Below are 16,611 nucleotides of genomic sequence, written 5' to 3'. Positions count from 1 at the left end.
TTATGCAGTACCACTGTATTTGCAGATATTACTTGTAATACATTGCCAAAGGTAACAAATCAGATGAAAGTTTCATTAAGTTGGAGCGTATCTTAACAATATTTTCACAACAAGTCATAAAGACTAGCAAGACATTTTCACTGTTATCTATATTCATGTACAGTTCAGTCTTTCAGTACTTATCAAGTCTCTACCACCAACAGTGTGTTTATGTTTCTAGATGAGAAACTTTTGTGTGTATCATTTCTTGTATCTTTAATGGTTATGGTTTCAGTTTGTTTTATTTGAAACCATTACCATTTCGTGACAATGTGGGTAATAGATACAGCGAAACAGTGCCAACAGGGCAAGAAGAAATTATGTGACTTCTTTCATATTATTGTCTACAGTCTTTTTGTGTCAGTGATTAAATACACAGGCTGTGTTGTTATTATTGTTGACATATTTGTGACCCAACAAGAGAAATGGGACCTTATACATACTGGGATACAATTGTACTGTGACGTTTGACGTCAACTTACGTCAGTGAAGATCACCATGTTTGCGGACTGTGCAAAAGTATCTTATTTTTCTCTTGTTAGTTCGTAATGTAATACAAACATTATTACAAAACCTTTCAGCATACATATCTGCTTCCAATTCATCAGAAATTATGGATAAAAATAGTAATTATTGCATAAATAGTTTTAAGTCGGAGTCCAAATGTTTGATGTCATATATCTCTGTAATAGATATGAATGGAAGCTTGTAATTTTTTTTATTTTGGTGTAGAAGATACTGTAGTTTTATAATATAATGAAAAGTAAAAATGTGATTTTTTAACCCATAAGGTCCATAATCTCCTGGAGGGTCACATTATGTAATTGACTTCAGTATGCTATATGGTTTTACACAGTGTGTACACCACTTTTCACATGCAAAAAATGGGGGTTTGAGTTGAATTATTGAGCTGAACGATGTCACAAATTTTGTGTTATTGTCTACAGTTTATTAACGATTACAAAAGCAGTCTGTAACATAAATGATAACTTATTTACTTAAAAGAATTGTCATCATCATGCAATTCAGATGCACACAGTCAATTCTTAAATGTACAATTGCTACTCCTGTAGTCAATGTATATATTCTTTAACTTAAACAAGAGAATGTTCTTTTCCTATAGTCATTGTATGATATACTTCAAGACGACAAGAGGCTGACATGTAGAAGCTCTTTTGGCCATTGTATGACATTCTTCAACATGACAAGAGGCTAACATGTAGAATCTCTTGTGGCCATGGTATGACATTCTTCAAGATGACAAGAGGCTAAACATGTAGAAGCTCTTTTGGCTATTGTATGACATTCTTCAAGATGACAAGAGGCTAACATGTAGAATCTCTTGTGGCCATTGTATGATATTCTTCAAGATGACAAGAGGCTAACATGTGAAATCTCTTGTGGCCATTGTATGACATTCTTCAAGATGACAAGAGGCTAACATGTAAAATCTCTTTTGGCCATTGTAGGACATTCTTCAAGATGACAAGAGGCTTATAAACACGTAAAAGCTCTTTTGGCCATTGTATGACATTCTTCAAGATGACAAGAGGCTAACATGTAGAAGCTCTTGTGGCCATTGTATGACATTCTTCAAGATGACAAGAGGCTAACATGTAGAAGCTCTTGTGGCCATTGTTTGATATACTTCAAGATGACCAGCGGCTAACATGAAGCCTTCATATGATATATTTCAAGATGACAAAAAGCTGACATGTAGAAGCTGTTGTGGCTATTGTATATGCTTCAAGATGACTAGAGACTAGCATGCAGAAGTTCTTGAAGAAGTAGAAGAAATTTGATGATATACTTCAAGAGGAATTAGTAGGCTAACAACTATGATAGGGCAATGCTATTGGATTTGCATGCAATAGTCCCAACACTAACATTGTTTCATGCACACAGACATTCTGTGTGGAATGTGATTAATTTGTTATCTCTTAACAGGTTTCAGATCACTGCCAGACATCAGAAGACAGGGAATGTAAAGGTCATCTTAAATACATCAAACTCCAGGCTGGCCATCTAAAAAGTACTGTATTTGACACATTTTGCACTCTGGGCCCCGTACCACTATGAGATTTTAGCACAAAGATCATTGTAACTCCCATCCTTTAACATAGACTTAAGATAGTCATAGCTCTAAAATCGTTTTATGAAACACAATAAGAGCATGTTTATGCCATTTCTGTTTGATATTTTCATATTGAAGCATATGGATACAGACACTTGAGATGGAGGACACATCTTTTATTCGTATAAGAACATGGGGACATAGTACCAGTGGCCTATGACTGGGTAATAAATTGCCCATGAAAAGTTGTACCTCTAAGCTGAGCCACTGGATTTCCCTCCTTTCTGTCCATCCTCACAAGACCTTCCAATTTTTCTCAAAACTAATGATCATATTGGTATCGTATTCTCACACCCTTATCTAAATAGCCGTGAATATAATCTACAAAGTACAGTTTTCTGTTTAAAAATTTGAAATGGGACAATTTTCTGTCCTATAAATTGTTACTTATGAATTAAATATTTGAAAAAAGAAATCACTGGAGACTTCATCGTGTGGCTTTATCTGACTTCATGATCTTCAGGATTGGGTCTCTCTGACATTCACATCAGCTCTGTCTAAGGTTAAGGTTACAAAGGTAACAGAATCAAAGACAGTATTAACCTTAGGATTATTTATTTTAGTTGTCATGATAAACAAGGGACCCGTGAAGATCCGGGATAGATTAGGTCTTCAGCAACCCATGCTTAACGTAAAAGGCGACAATACTGTAAAAGGCGACTAACAGGATCAGGTGGTCAGGCTCGCTGTCTTGATTGATGCATGTCATCGATCCCAAGTGTTTGGATCAATGCTAATGATGTCAATCACTGGATTGTCTGGTCCAGACTTGATTGTTTACAGACCGTCGTGGTATAGCTGAACTATTGCTGAGTGCGGCGTTAAACAACAAACAAACAAACATAATAACAAGGTCAGTAAATTACTTGTATTTTTTCAACTTCTGTCTGGTTTCTCTAGCATCACTGTTAAGATCTGTCACTCATCAAAGGTTTGTGATCACAATATTTCAAAATCATGCATGCAATAATTTGAGGGCAGGAAATATTTATTGTTTATAATGAGTGCCTGTGGTCACATGGTGTTTCATCATGAATAGAAGAACCATAATGATATAGTCCTTAATATTTGTAACCTCATTAAGATTCTAGTAAAGAATAGGATGTATCAAAAACTGTGGAAAGGGTCCCCAGTGACTTATTCATTATCATAAAATATGCATTGGATTGTTGCTCATATTATCATCAATTGATTTTTCTATAGACTTTACACAGTGATCTGTACTGTAAGTCATTTTGCTGGTTGTATTTGTAAAAGTGTGAGAAATAACAGGAAACAACAGGAAAGCCCAAAGTGATGCAGGTTTCTTGGTGAAACCCACAAGCATGGGTATGGTGGCGACAAACCTTGAAACATAATTGGGGCGAACCAAGATTCACAGCCATGATCAGAGGTTTCTGACATGCCCAGAGGAAGCAACTCAGAACAGCAAATTGCGATTCCTTATACGACAGAGCCACCCGTGCCCCAACTTGCAAATGGAAGCAGTGATACGCAATATTTAATGCCAAATTAATTTATTGTCACTTCTCTGAAATACAAAAACACAATGTCCCCCTTCTGTCTCCTGTAGATAACATCGTGGGTCAAAAGCTTTTAAATAAACATCTCCAGAACTTAATGTCATGAGTGCCTAGCGTAAGCCTGAAATGTATCAAATAAGGTAATGATGATAACTACTGCACATAAAGGTCTTTGCCTCAGGGCTATGTTTATCCTGTGAGTAATATTTCGCTCTTTCTTACCACCTAGGTGAATTTACTGGCTTCCCTTCTTATCTTCACCAAGCAAATTTGAAGTGACAGTATTTGTGCCAAGAATTGCCATCTTTACAGATTAGTGGTAACTAGAACCAAGAATGCTATGCCCAATGGAACATGGTCTCTGATCTATGAGGAAAAACATATTCTAAGTGCTACACATGATTGGATGTTGGAGACACAAACATGCCTTAATTCTGACATCACCTCAATACACTTAGTTGGGTGTCTCTTTCAAATGGTTTTATGAATTGAAATTTATAGTACCTGTAGGCATATGTGTTAAGTTTTAATCATCATGCAACCTAAAATAACTGCAGATGTTTTGAAAGTTAAATGCAAGTCAAGTGGTGACAGCCTAGTGATTCAAAAGCTACATGTCTGAATACAAAATGACAGCATTTGGACCATTAAATTATTTGGATTTGTAGAATGGCTATTTTGTTTTACTGGTGGAAGAATAACCTTGAAATGTAAGGATTGCATCCCTAATTTGTGAGAAGTGGTTTAGCCTTGTGTTTCCCCACGTTGTTTCAAGTGAACAATTGACATGCCCTTGTATGTGTTTGTTAGGGTACCACTGGTGGGGCAGGATGTGCTCACCTTTTACCAAACGCCTGGTTTCACCATTGGGTAGTGGCTCAAAACACATACACATGATATAGTGGGTATCATACAATGGACTACAATGGATTTCTTATGAATATGAATCAGTTTTGTCACTTTTGTTTAACACAAGTGCTCTTGGACTGACAAGGCTCTGACTCATTTACACATCTTGTACTGATAAGGGTCTGACTCACTTACCCATCTTGTACTGACAAGGGTCTGACTCACTTACCCATCTTGTACTGATAAGGATCTGACTCATTTACCTATCTTGTACTGATAAGGGTCCGACTCACTTACCCATCTTGTACTGACAAGGGCCTGTTTCACTTACCCATCTTGTACTGATAAGGGTCTGACTCACTTACCCATCTTGTACTGATAAGGGTCTGACTCACTTACCCATCTTGTACTGACAAGGCTCTGACTCACTTACCCATCTTGTACTGACAAGGCTCTGACTCACTTACCCATCTTGTACTGATAAGGGTCTGACTCACTTACCCATCTTGTACTGACAAGGGTCTGACTCATTTACCTATCTTGTACTGATAAGGGCCTGACTCACTTACCCATCTTGTACTGATAAGGATCTGACTCATTTACCTATCTTGTACTGACAAGGGCCTGACTCACTTACCCATCTTGTACTGACAAGGGCCTGACTCACTTACCCATCTTGTACTGATAAGGGTCTGACTCACTTACCCATCTTGTACTGATAAGGGCCTGACTCACTTACCCATCTTGTACTGATAAGGATCTGACTCACTTACCCATCTTGTACTGACAAGGGCCTGACTCACTTACCCATCTTGTACTGACAAGGGCCTGACTCACTTACCCATCTTGTACTGATAAGGGTCTGACTCACTTACCCATCTTGTACTGATAAGGGCCTGACTCACTTACCCATCTTGCACTGATAAGGGCCTGACTCACTTAACCATCTTGTACTGATAAGGGCCTGTTAATTGATTATGACAGGTCACCAATGATGATGGAAGATTCAGGGGCAGTTAAGAAAAAACACAATTTTAAGGAAATCTTATAAAAATTGACATGCATTTGGGAAGGGTTAACAACAATATTTTTGAGAATGCACATATTTTAGTGCCTAAATATCTTTGCCAATATTACCGCCCCAACAACATTCAATATTCAGTAAAACAGATATTAATAGACATGATATCAGTGTAATAATGTGTAAGACCATCTGCCTGGAGAGAGGAAGGTCATTGCTTCAATCCCCTGGTAGCATCATACCAAAAGGTGGTACTTGTTGTTACCCTACTTGGTATGAATAGGGGAATAAAACAAGGATTGGTCAGCTCGGAGTCAATATACTGTGTCCTAGTGGAGTATCCATGTTAAACTTCAAAACTGTATCTCAATGTGAAAGCACCATACAACCAGTTACCAGCAGCCACACACTCAAACATGCATGCCCGTAACTGTTTAAGTGAAATAATCCTTAACAGGACGTTAAACCCTGTATCACCTCATCTTAACTAGACATGTAGTAATGAATCCTTAGAATGGCCTGCTGACAACCATGTCCTGACAGGTGTGTACTTCAAGCATGACAAAATACTTACCTATCGGGTATGATGATCTTCGGGGATTTCAACAGCAGCAGTCACCTGGAAATAGCACAAAGATTTACTTAGCAAGTCTAATTTAATTGCCAATTGTGTTTATCATCTTTTATCTTCCTTATGAGCTTTGTCTGTGAGCTGCATTTCGAGTCATGCATGATAGAACACCATGCAGGAAGAAGATACAGCACACACAAACACCTCAGATTATAGTGCTTAATGATGGTATTTGATGCCATTTAAGAGTTATTTTGACTTTCTTATTTAACAAATTTATATTATTTATAAACTATCACCTTCAGTTTCAACTTGACATTAAAACAAATATCAGTTTTCTAGGTCAGTTAACCAATAGTTTGATCTTGTATTGGGACACTGTGGCATAGACAAGATATATAATAGTATTTTTTATAACACTGGGAAAAACAATTTGGAAATTTATGTCTTTGAACACACAATGCCATTTAGAAAGTGGTCAGATGTAACAAATGTTATATTTGGGATAACACTTTCTTTGTAAAGTACAGATTCTCATACTTTTATGAGACTCAACGAGAATCTGCACTTTACAAAGAAAGTGTTATCCCGAATATAACATTTGTTACATTTGTGTCTTATTTTATTCATTTATGACATTAAATGACAGTAAATTAATGGCCCTGAAAAGAAGATGAGGAAGCATTTGTAGTCTAGGTACTGTCAGTCATCTTAAAGAAGCAGTGCATCTGTGTTATTCTTCGCTAGGATTAATGTTTAACTATTTGTGAACACCTGGTGTAATCAGTGATCATTCATATAATTTACACCACTATCGTGCCTTTTATGCCCAATGGAATCTGTTTCAGCAGAGACCCGTGAAGATTCCCAGGTAAAATAGGTCTTCAGCAACCCATACTTGCCTTAAAAGGCGACTATGCTTGTCATAAAGGCGACTAACGGAATCAGGTGGTCAGAGTAGCTGACTTGGTTGTTACATGTCATCAATCCCAATTGCGTGGATCGATGCTCATGATGTCAATCACAATCACTGGATTGTCTGGACTAGACTTGATTTTGTTACAGACCGCCGTCATATAGCTGGAATATTGCTGAGTGCGGTGTTAAATAACAAACAAACAAAAACAAAGATGTTTCCAGACTGATTATTCTGTGGCATTAGGGGAGTCACGATAAATCGAAATATCGATAAATTGCTGTTTTTTGGGGGGTAAGCACAAAAAGTCAATAAATCGATTGTTAAATCAGTTTCCGATCAATAGTATCGATTTCAGTAAGGAATATCAATAGTTTCAATTGTGTTTACCATATCATGCGATTGAGTCACCGAAACACACCTGCCTAACACAGCTGAGTGAGGATTAGAGTTAACTGCCCTTGATGCTTAGCAACTGGTCTTTCTTAAAGTAAAATGGCAGAGGGTGACAGTCAAGTGGAGTTTGTGACAAACCTGGGTGGAAAATTGAGTGTTTGGAAGTATTTTGGCTTTGTTAAAGAAAATCAAATCTATCTAAAATGATACACTGAAAACTAACGATATTTATCGCAATAGTTGCTTGCAATATCAATAGTTATCGCAATAATTTCTTTTAATATCAATAGTTATCACAATAGTGATCTCCAGACCAATAGTCACCCCGATGTGGCGTTGACATTTTTTATTTATAAATTGTTACTTAACCCTTGTCATATAAATTTGGCTGTGTAATCTTTGATCCAGAGAAGAGAATAAGAGGAAGTGACATTCTTAGCCTAGCTAGGTTTAGGCTAGGCATCTCAGTTATGTGTAGATTTGATAGAGATGTACTATCAAAATACATGAAGATGTGCTTACTGGATGTGTAAAGAGTAGATTGACGTATAATTTTATGTATGATATATGACAATTTTGCCTGGAGTGGCAAGGAGTGACCCATGTCCGCATGATTGATAAGGGTTGGGGTCGGCCCTACAGAATGTTATTGTGGGCTGTGGGAAAATACACTGTTTTCAAGCTGTACCTCTTCACATACAAGAGGATTCAGGGTTCATCTGTCATTGATTGGAATATTTGTAGTACCTAGAATCTAGACAACTGACATGCATTCTGTAATGGGCCAGCTGGGCAGCCTAATGATGTGTGCTCCCATCTCAGTGGAGGCTTTCCTTTCTATTGTCCACATGGGTACAATTTGCCAAGTCGACATCTACTTGGACAAAATTTGTTAAGGCTACTTGAGTGTTATGGATACTGCTACAAAGTTGTCATGTAGAGAGTAAAATCCTATTGATTCCTTCTGTGATTAAACTCAGAGAGTATGGTGACACTTTCCTGTAGTTCATCGAGTTCATGTGATCTCATGTTTTGTCCTCACTAATCTTAAGCCAACTTATGTAAAGCTGCAACATTGCATAGGCAATCACAGCAGCGGTGTCCTAAACATTGGCTTATATACCTTTGTTTGGAAGTAAGGAATTATCGTCATGACAACCATTTTGGCAAAGTTATTTTTGCTCATTGCAGCTTCTATTCACCAGTGTTTGTGTGTGTAATTGCTAAGGATCTAACAATTCATCAAATTATTGATGCAGCACGGTTGCCCGATGCCCAATGGCAGCACATCGATGAAACACTCGGAGTTCATTCTAGGCTGCACCATGGCACCATTGGCGCTTTCAATTTTTCCTAATGGCGTAAATTGAAGGGCCATGATGGTGATGGCGACTAACAGGATCGGGTGGTCAGGCTCGCTGACTTGGTTGATGCCTACACACTCACTCACTCACTCTTAGGTCTCATCATTGGCATTTGGAAATTATGTATCCTGTATAGTATCAACAAAGGCCCTTCAGATAAAGGGACTGAAAAAGGCTTGTATGAGTTTATTGATGAAGTCAACTTGAATTGTTGGAAAGTATGACATGTGCACTAAATAAAGTTTTTGACGCTATGGGAATTTCTGAATTTGAAGGTGTGCAGTGTTTTTTTAGAATAAAAAACATCTCTGCCTCAGATTAATCTATATCATAATCAATTTAAAATATAAATCAGAAATATTCTGATGCAAGAGACTACTAGAATTTCACCTTTTAGCATTATGTCAAAATAAGACATTTCTTTGGACATCAACCTATCAGAAGCATTCACGAGGCAGATCCTTTGAAATGGACAAAAGCACAAGATACACCTACAACGGGTGTGCCTGTGTAGAAATGATACCAATTATCGAAGGGAATCATATACATGTGTTCTTGAATCCAGGCCAGAATTAAGTGCCCTCTTATATATAATCTTGAAGCTAACCTCTCCCGAGATAGTCATAAATATCTTAGTAATATGAACACACCATGTGAAGGTAGTTGGCATCAGAGGTGTGTTCAGGAGGGTGTGCAATCACACGAGCGTACAGCGAAGCAATATGACTCGTTCCTGAATAGAAGGCGCATACTCTCACGGCACAGCATCCAAAATGGCATCGCCTGGGATCAAAACAGCCCTATCCACAAGTCTTATAGGTTCACACATTTATTATTTCATCTACAAGTGTCAAAGGTTATTCCATTTAATTTCATCACAAGTATCATTGGTTCATACTTTGATTTTCATGATAAGAAAGAGTATGTTTCTAAAATTGAAAATAGATGTAATGGTAGTCTAAAAGATTATTCTTTAGCCATCAGTTCGATTTTGGTCAATGGCAAACATTTGAATGATTTGCGATGCCATCTTGGATGACTAGCCAACTACCTCCCTGGCTTGGCTGCGAGTAAACGTGTGCGATCTTGCAGTCAGCCATGTTCAACAGCATGTATGTGTAATATATCGTAATCACCCACCCTCATAAACAGGCCTCAAATTTTAAAGATGAATCTCTTAACTGTTTTTAGGCCTAGGGAGACTTATTTTTGTTGATCTGATCCAAATTAATTGTAATATTTGTCCAAAGATAAATTTATTCATTTTAGGCTCTTTGTGAAAAAAGTAACCAAATCTAGTTCATAATTGTGTCTCATTGTTGCAAGTCCTACAATTCTGAAAAAAAATATACATTATGTTTTGTTGTTCATGTTAATAAAATAGTTATGGTAATGTCTACCCTAGTCCTTGTTATTTGTTTTGAAATTTTAAGCTGTATATGAATAGAGAACATCATACCTAGTTCACACGTCTTTTTCGCAGTAGTTACAATTTGTGTATTATTCACAGAATCATTTTCTTGTGCATGTTTATGAAATAGGTACAGTCATGACTACCATGGTGGGCTCCTAGTCATCCTAATTGGTTATCAGACCCCATCCTTCCCCTCTGTCTGTCAGCAGGTGCCCTGTAACTGATATAAGCCATGCAGACACTCCTCTTCATTCAAACCTCTTCCAGGTAGGACCCTGCATTTCCACTTGAACAATGCCAGCCTTACTTTCAGATGTTTTTTTACTGTTCCTTGATAGTCTTTTAATGTATCTTGTCATTTGTATGCTGTATTGTAATCTTTCTGACTCTAACATTACAAAGATATAAATAAGCTGACAGTATAATCTGGGGCTACTTGCATAAAATAACTTTTAAATGCATGAATGAATGATACAATTGTGTGTCTGTGTGTGTGTGTGTGTCTGTGTGTGTCTGTGTGTGTGAGAGAGAGGTGTGTTTTTTAACTTCTTTTGAGTAGTATATATATATAAAAGGTGTTCTTTAATTTGAGTAGTATATATATATGTGTGTGTGTGTATATGTATATATATATATATATATATATATATATATATACTACTACTCAAAAGAAGTTAAAGAACATCTGATGTATTCATTCATATAACAACAGTTAACCTGTCATGCCATGACTATAATGATATTTAAGAGTCGAGTGTTCTTGAACTCTTCTTAATTAGTGGGGCGGTGGGGTAGCCTTGTGGATAAAGCGTTTTTCTCATCCCACCAAACACCAAGTTCGATTCTGCACATGGGAGCAATGTGTAAAGCCCATTTCTAGTGTCCCCTCGCTGTGATATTGTTGAAATATTGCTAAAAGTGATGTTAAATCATACTCACTCACTCACTCTTTGGAGTGATATATTCTTTGTGATGTGAGGTTTAAAGTTGTATCTGTCAATTAACCTCTTCGCACTCAATTTTGATAAATGATGTGTGATTTAAAATATTTAACGTATCCAAAACAGTTATCTGTACACCAGCTACACATTTCCACTATTGTCATTTGACCTCAATGTTTATTAATATTTCATCTCTAATTGAGGCTGAAGATTCTAACATTAGAATAAAACAAGAAATATGTGACTATGTCAAACCCAGTTGTTATATTTGCAAGGTCTGTTAAATCCTGATCCTGATTTACCTATTTAAGATTGCAGAGGCATTAGTCATTCTGATTGCCTAGCTTAGATGTTGATGCTATGCAGATAACAATAGGCTTACTTTATCATAGGTATACAGTCATAATGTACCCTAGTCCTGTTTATAGACCATCACCTGTTGCATGGCTTAATTATACCCATTGGTTGAGAAATGAGGTCACATGTTCTTGTGTGCATGTTAACAAACTTGTTTAAAGGTCAAATCATTTTTCAACTCAATTTTGAGTTGTGTGGTGAATAGCATGTCTACAGATTAGATTCATATGAAAGATAATTTCCTTGCAATTGACTAGGAAGATTACTTGCTTGATTTGAATGCTGTATGGCACAGAATGTGTTTGTGTTTCTGTGTGTATTGGTGATTGATTGGATCTGATTGATTAGGATTACTGGTCTTTTTCTACAAACCAAATTCATTATTTAAGATAAAACCTACAACTGTCATGGATATGATCAAACTATTTATGGTAAGCTTTTGTCTAGTCCAGACTTGATTGTTTACAGGCTGCTGTCATATGGCAGGAGTAATCCTGGGAGCAGTGTTAGGCAACAAACACTTTTTTAGGAAAACTATGTGAGGTGCAGGTGCTACAGGTAGAGCAGGACATCCTTACACTTTGCAGGAACACCTCGTGTCATCACTGATTTTCAATGATCCATCCATATTATTTTCAACTCTATTTTGTCTTTTACACCCTATGGGATCGGTTTCAGCAGATAATAAAGACCAATTGTTCTCTGGCATTGATGTTTTGAATTTAAGTGTTTTTTATGTCTTAGGTTATACGATAGGTTATATCCCGGATGCTGTTCCACCTGTTATTGTATTGTTATGACTATAATGTACCGGGTAAGTCAAGGAATATGTGTTTGCGCTGTTAAAAATCTCTCTGTAGTATTTGGCTCAGAAAGATATATCCACTGTGAAGGACTTCGCTTATAAATGTTTACTGGTGTCACACCTGTCTGATATATTGTTACCAGATTTACATGGTCTTGTTACAAACAAGATGATTCCTGTAAAAGGGTGAACCAAATAAAACCATGCCTTTGACTGAACAGGACAATGCATATAACATGTCTACACATCTGTCTCAGCACTGTTAGGCCTTTATTTATTTTTTGTTAACAGGTTTTCAAACATATTGGCATAAAATTCAATTTTGGTGGTTAGAAATTAAAAAATAAAATTAAAGCTTCCAGATTAGTACTGATGCGAGTGAATGAAAAACTAACATGTTTTAACATGGCAAGGCTCTGAAAGATTAGTTGCTTTTGTTAGAATAAAAATGCTTTCTTTGTTGTTCAATCTTGTAAACCAACTGAAAAACATTTAAGGCCTAAACAAGAAGTTTTTACATTTACAAGTTGACAAAGCTATTTGATCATGCGATTGGTGCAGTTACTGATTAAGGCATTGAAGAGTCTGAAGGTGGTATATGCTTCAGGTTCTGGGAAATCAAAATGGCATTAAAGAGTTTAAAAGTGGTATATGCTTCAGGTTCTGGGAAATCAGAAAGGCGTTGAAGAGTTTAAAGGTGGTATATGCTTCAGGTTCTGGGAAATCAGAAAGGCGTTAAAGAGTTTAAAAGTGGTATATGCTTCAGGTTTGGGAAATCAGAAAGGCATTGAAGAGTTTAAAGGTGGTATATGCTTCAGGTTCTGGGAAATCAGAAAGGCGTTAAAGAGTTTAAAAGTGGTATATGCTTCAGGTTCTGGGAAATCAGAAAGGCATTGATGAGAGGTAAAGTATGTCAGTATCGGGTAGCTTACAAGCTGTGTTGTTGTGTCAGCATATCAAAACAAATACATTAGAGTGCTTAGGTCACTGAAGTACACCAGGTATGCTGTTTATGTTAGTGAAGACATCCTATCAGAGAGATTACTGATGGTTCCCTGTCTTTAGCTGTGTCCGGTCCCCATCAGGAATAACACCCAGGTCCACATGTGCATGGTTCCGTGCTTGGAGGAAAAGTACTCATGTGTCTCATTTCATGTATTGATACTAATTACTAATTACATGCCATGACAAATTAACTATAGTAATATGAAATAATAAGGTGTTCTTTAACTTCTTTCCCTAGTGGTTAATGATTTGCTTATCACGCCCAAGACCAAGGTTTGATTACCCAGATGGGTTTAATGTGTGAAGCCCTTATCTGGTGTCCCCTGCCATGACATTGCTGGAATATTGCTAAAAGCAGTGTAAAACCTCTCTCTCACTCACTCACTCACTCACTCACTCACTCACTCACTCACTCACTCACTCACCCACTCACTCACTCACTCACTCACTCACTCACTCACTCACTCACTCACTCACCCATTCACTCTTGAAGTTACGTTTCATTGCTTCTGTTTTCTGATTACAGATCCCAGTGTTTGATATATCATAGAATTGTTATCAATGGCTTAGCATTTTTGCAGCACCGTTGTTCCTGTAGTGATTTACAGGAAGCAGTGTCTGTCTCACCTGTAGCAGTTCCAGACAATTTATCAGCCTCTGATAAGACCATGCTGTTATCACATGGTTAAGAAAAGTTGCTCTGTCATCCTTTATGAGTGTGCAAATTGTTCCACATGTATGATGGGTCTGGTTATAGAGTGTTTTTCAACACAGATCTATTATCAGTTCTCTGCATGGATCCCCACACTGCAAACCCTTTTTCGTGTGTCCTTTGCCATGTATAAGTAAAGCATATATTTGAAACATAATTTATGAAGAGTGATACCAAAATATACAATAGGGCTGGGACGAGTCCAAATTTAGTACCAGGGTACCTGAAACGTTATTACCCAGCCCTTCCCGGACACCTGCTACAGGTCTCAAGAGAAGGGTACAAAATGTCTGAATGGGAATTGTTTTACTGCAACCCTGGCAAAATCTATTCATATACACATATAAAACAATCTGATCATGCATACACTGAAATTGATTGATGCTTTATCCTTACTCGAACATATAATGTGAGCATTAGTGAATTGTAGTGTAACCATGGAGTATTATTGTTAATGTCATTAAACAGTATATCACATGACCCAAGGTAGGAGAAAGATTGATACAGTTGGAAAGAAGTAATTAAAGACTTTTTTTTAAAGATTAAAGGTTACCTTTGTCCAGGTATCCTGAGATTGGCATCCTTGTTACTATGTCTTCACAATTATACCTGCCACAAGAAATTTCATCCTTTTCCATCCACACAGCAGAGGCCCCACCAGACCTGTTTCAGAGTTACATTGCACAGTGTACTATCCTCAATCTCCACCCACCATACAGGGCCCCACTATGCATCTGCCATGCATGTAATACACTACCTAGGTTTGTTTCAGGTCAGATTACAGTCTTGCTTCAGTCAGAACAATTATTTTGGTACCATGTTTACTGTTAAAACAGCAGCATTTGCAGTCCCGCATTGCCTTCAGATGTAGTTGCAGATTCTCAAGTATTAAGTCCTCCCTTATGCTTGTTTGCCATTTTTGTCCTCCCCATTCTGTCATCTCCCCTTTATCGCTGTAAGCAACATGTGTTTCAAGAGCACACCCCTCTAATGAAATCATTACACATAATACTTCCGGCCTTCCACCACCACTATAGTCTTCAGTCAGTTCAGCTGTCATGTGACTGGACTATTAATTGTTCATATTATTCAGTATTAGTACCCATGATAAATGTTCCTGGCAAACATTCAGTCTTAGCTGAACTTACTGCTGTATCAGTGGCTTGCAATGCCTGATCTGGTGGACAAAATGCTGTATTAAATATGTAAAGATTCTTTATGCACTCTGTGGTTGTAGTTGTGTTATAGATATGAAGATCGCCTCCATGATCTAGTAGATAAAGCATCTGCTCACAGGATGGAAGGGTGGGGGTTCAGTTCCGGCCGGGCCATACCAAGACATTAAAAGATGGTAGTTGTTGTTACCCTGCCTGGTGCTCTGCATTAAGGGGATAAAACAAGGACTGGTTGGCTCAGAGTCAGTATAAGCAGCCACCTACCCCTCCACGAACACAGGAATGCATGCAAGATGCTATATACCCCGGTAAGTGCAATAATCTTGAACATGATGTTAAACCTTCGGATTGCCTGGATGCTAGATGTGGCATTGTACCAAGACATCACGGATTATTTCACAAGCTATGAGGTTTGTCTTGTTATTTACAGCCTATCTTGATCTCTCCCTCCCTCCATCCCTCTTCTCCATCTTTTCCCTCACTCACTCACTCACTTGGTTGGTTGCCCACAGATGTTGACCACCCACCAACCCACCCAAACTTATAACAAACAAATGAGATACGCCCATAGATGTACCTTAGATACTACGACATCTGCTTTTGTATTGGGAATGTTTCTGCAGCCACAGTAGTATATGAGACCAATGTCTTTGACTTTGGGACCCCTTTAACTTTTGATGATTCTACATGTAGCGTTGATTCAAAACAATGAAGAAAATCAGCCCTTGGAAAACAACACTAAAATAGCCACCAGTGGAAGAATATCAGCAACCATTTCTCCAATACATAGAAGAGTATTGGTGCCCCTTCCAAGATAAGCTCTGACACTATTAACAACGTCACCTTTCTGAAGTTCATTATTGCTTCACATTAGGCATATTGGTATCATTTGGAAATGCATGCCAAAGGTGTTGGCGAAACAAATGTTTATGGACTGGATGGAAGCAGACTAGAAGCACCAGCCAGTGATCTCGACTGACTCCTTGGGGAGTCTGACTAGAGTGCCAATACATGATATATGGATAAACAAGTCTTTCATACCAGGCTCAGCCCTAAAGGTTACATGCTCACCAACAGGAGTATTGTTATAGGAATAACATAGGTTAAGTTTCAAAATCGAAAACTGGGTACGAACTTATTGCTACTGAATCACAAAAGGGTGTGTACAGGTTTACGTTGGAATTATTAAGAATTTAGGCTTAGAATTCAAAACATCAACCCAAGAGAATAATCAGTGTCTGTTGACTGCCAAAACAGATTCCATAGGGCCTCAAAGGCAAAATAGTGATGAAACATTATATGAATAGCGCACTGAAAATCAGAGAACAAGGTGTTTGAAAGGCATTTAGAAGTGATAGACATAAGGACATTCACCTAATGAAGGAGTAA

At 37.7% G+C, this 16,611-nt stretch overlaps 1 protein-coding gene across 1 annotated transcript in view; it reads right to left on the bottom strand.

Annotated features, from left to right (window-relative positions):
• LOC139444216 (delta-like protein D) overlaps window positions 1–16,611 on the bottom strand; it is a 154,754-nt gene that overhangs the window by 127,037 nt on the left and 11,106 nt on the right. Inside the window, exon 2 of the mRNA XM_071225132.1 lies at window positions 6,141–6,185. The gene's annotated coding sequence lies outside the window, so the exon portion shown is untranslated. The remainder of the gene's footprint in view (window positions 1–6,140; window positions 6,186–16,611) is intronic.

The sequence above is a fragment of the Haliotis cracherodii genome, unplaced genomic scaffold (genome assembly GCF_022045235.1).
Source record: "Haliotis cracherodii isolate W230 unplaced genomic scaffold, xgHalCrac1.p SCAF_5, whole genome shotgun sequence".
Classification (NCBI taxonomy): domain Eukaryota; kingdom Metazoa; phylum Mollusca; class Gastropoda; order Lepetellida; family Haliotidae; genus Haliotis; species Haliotis cracherodii.
Note: the sequence above shows the minus strand (reverse complement) of the source record. Positions and strands in the feature narration are given on the sequence as shown.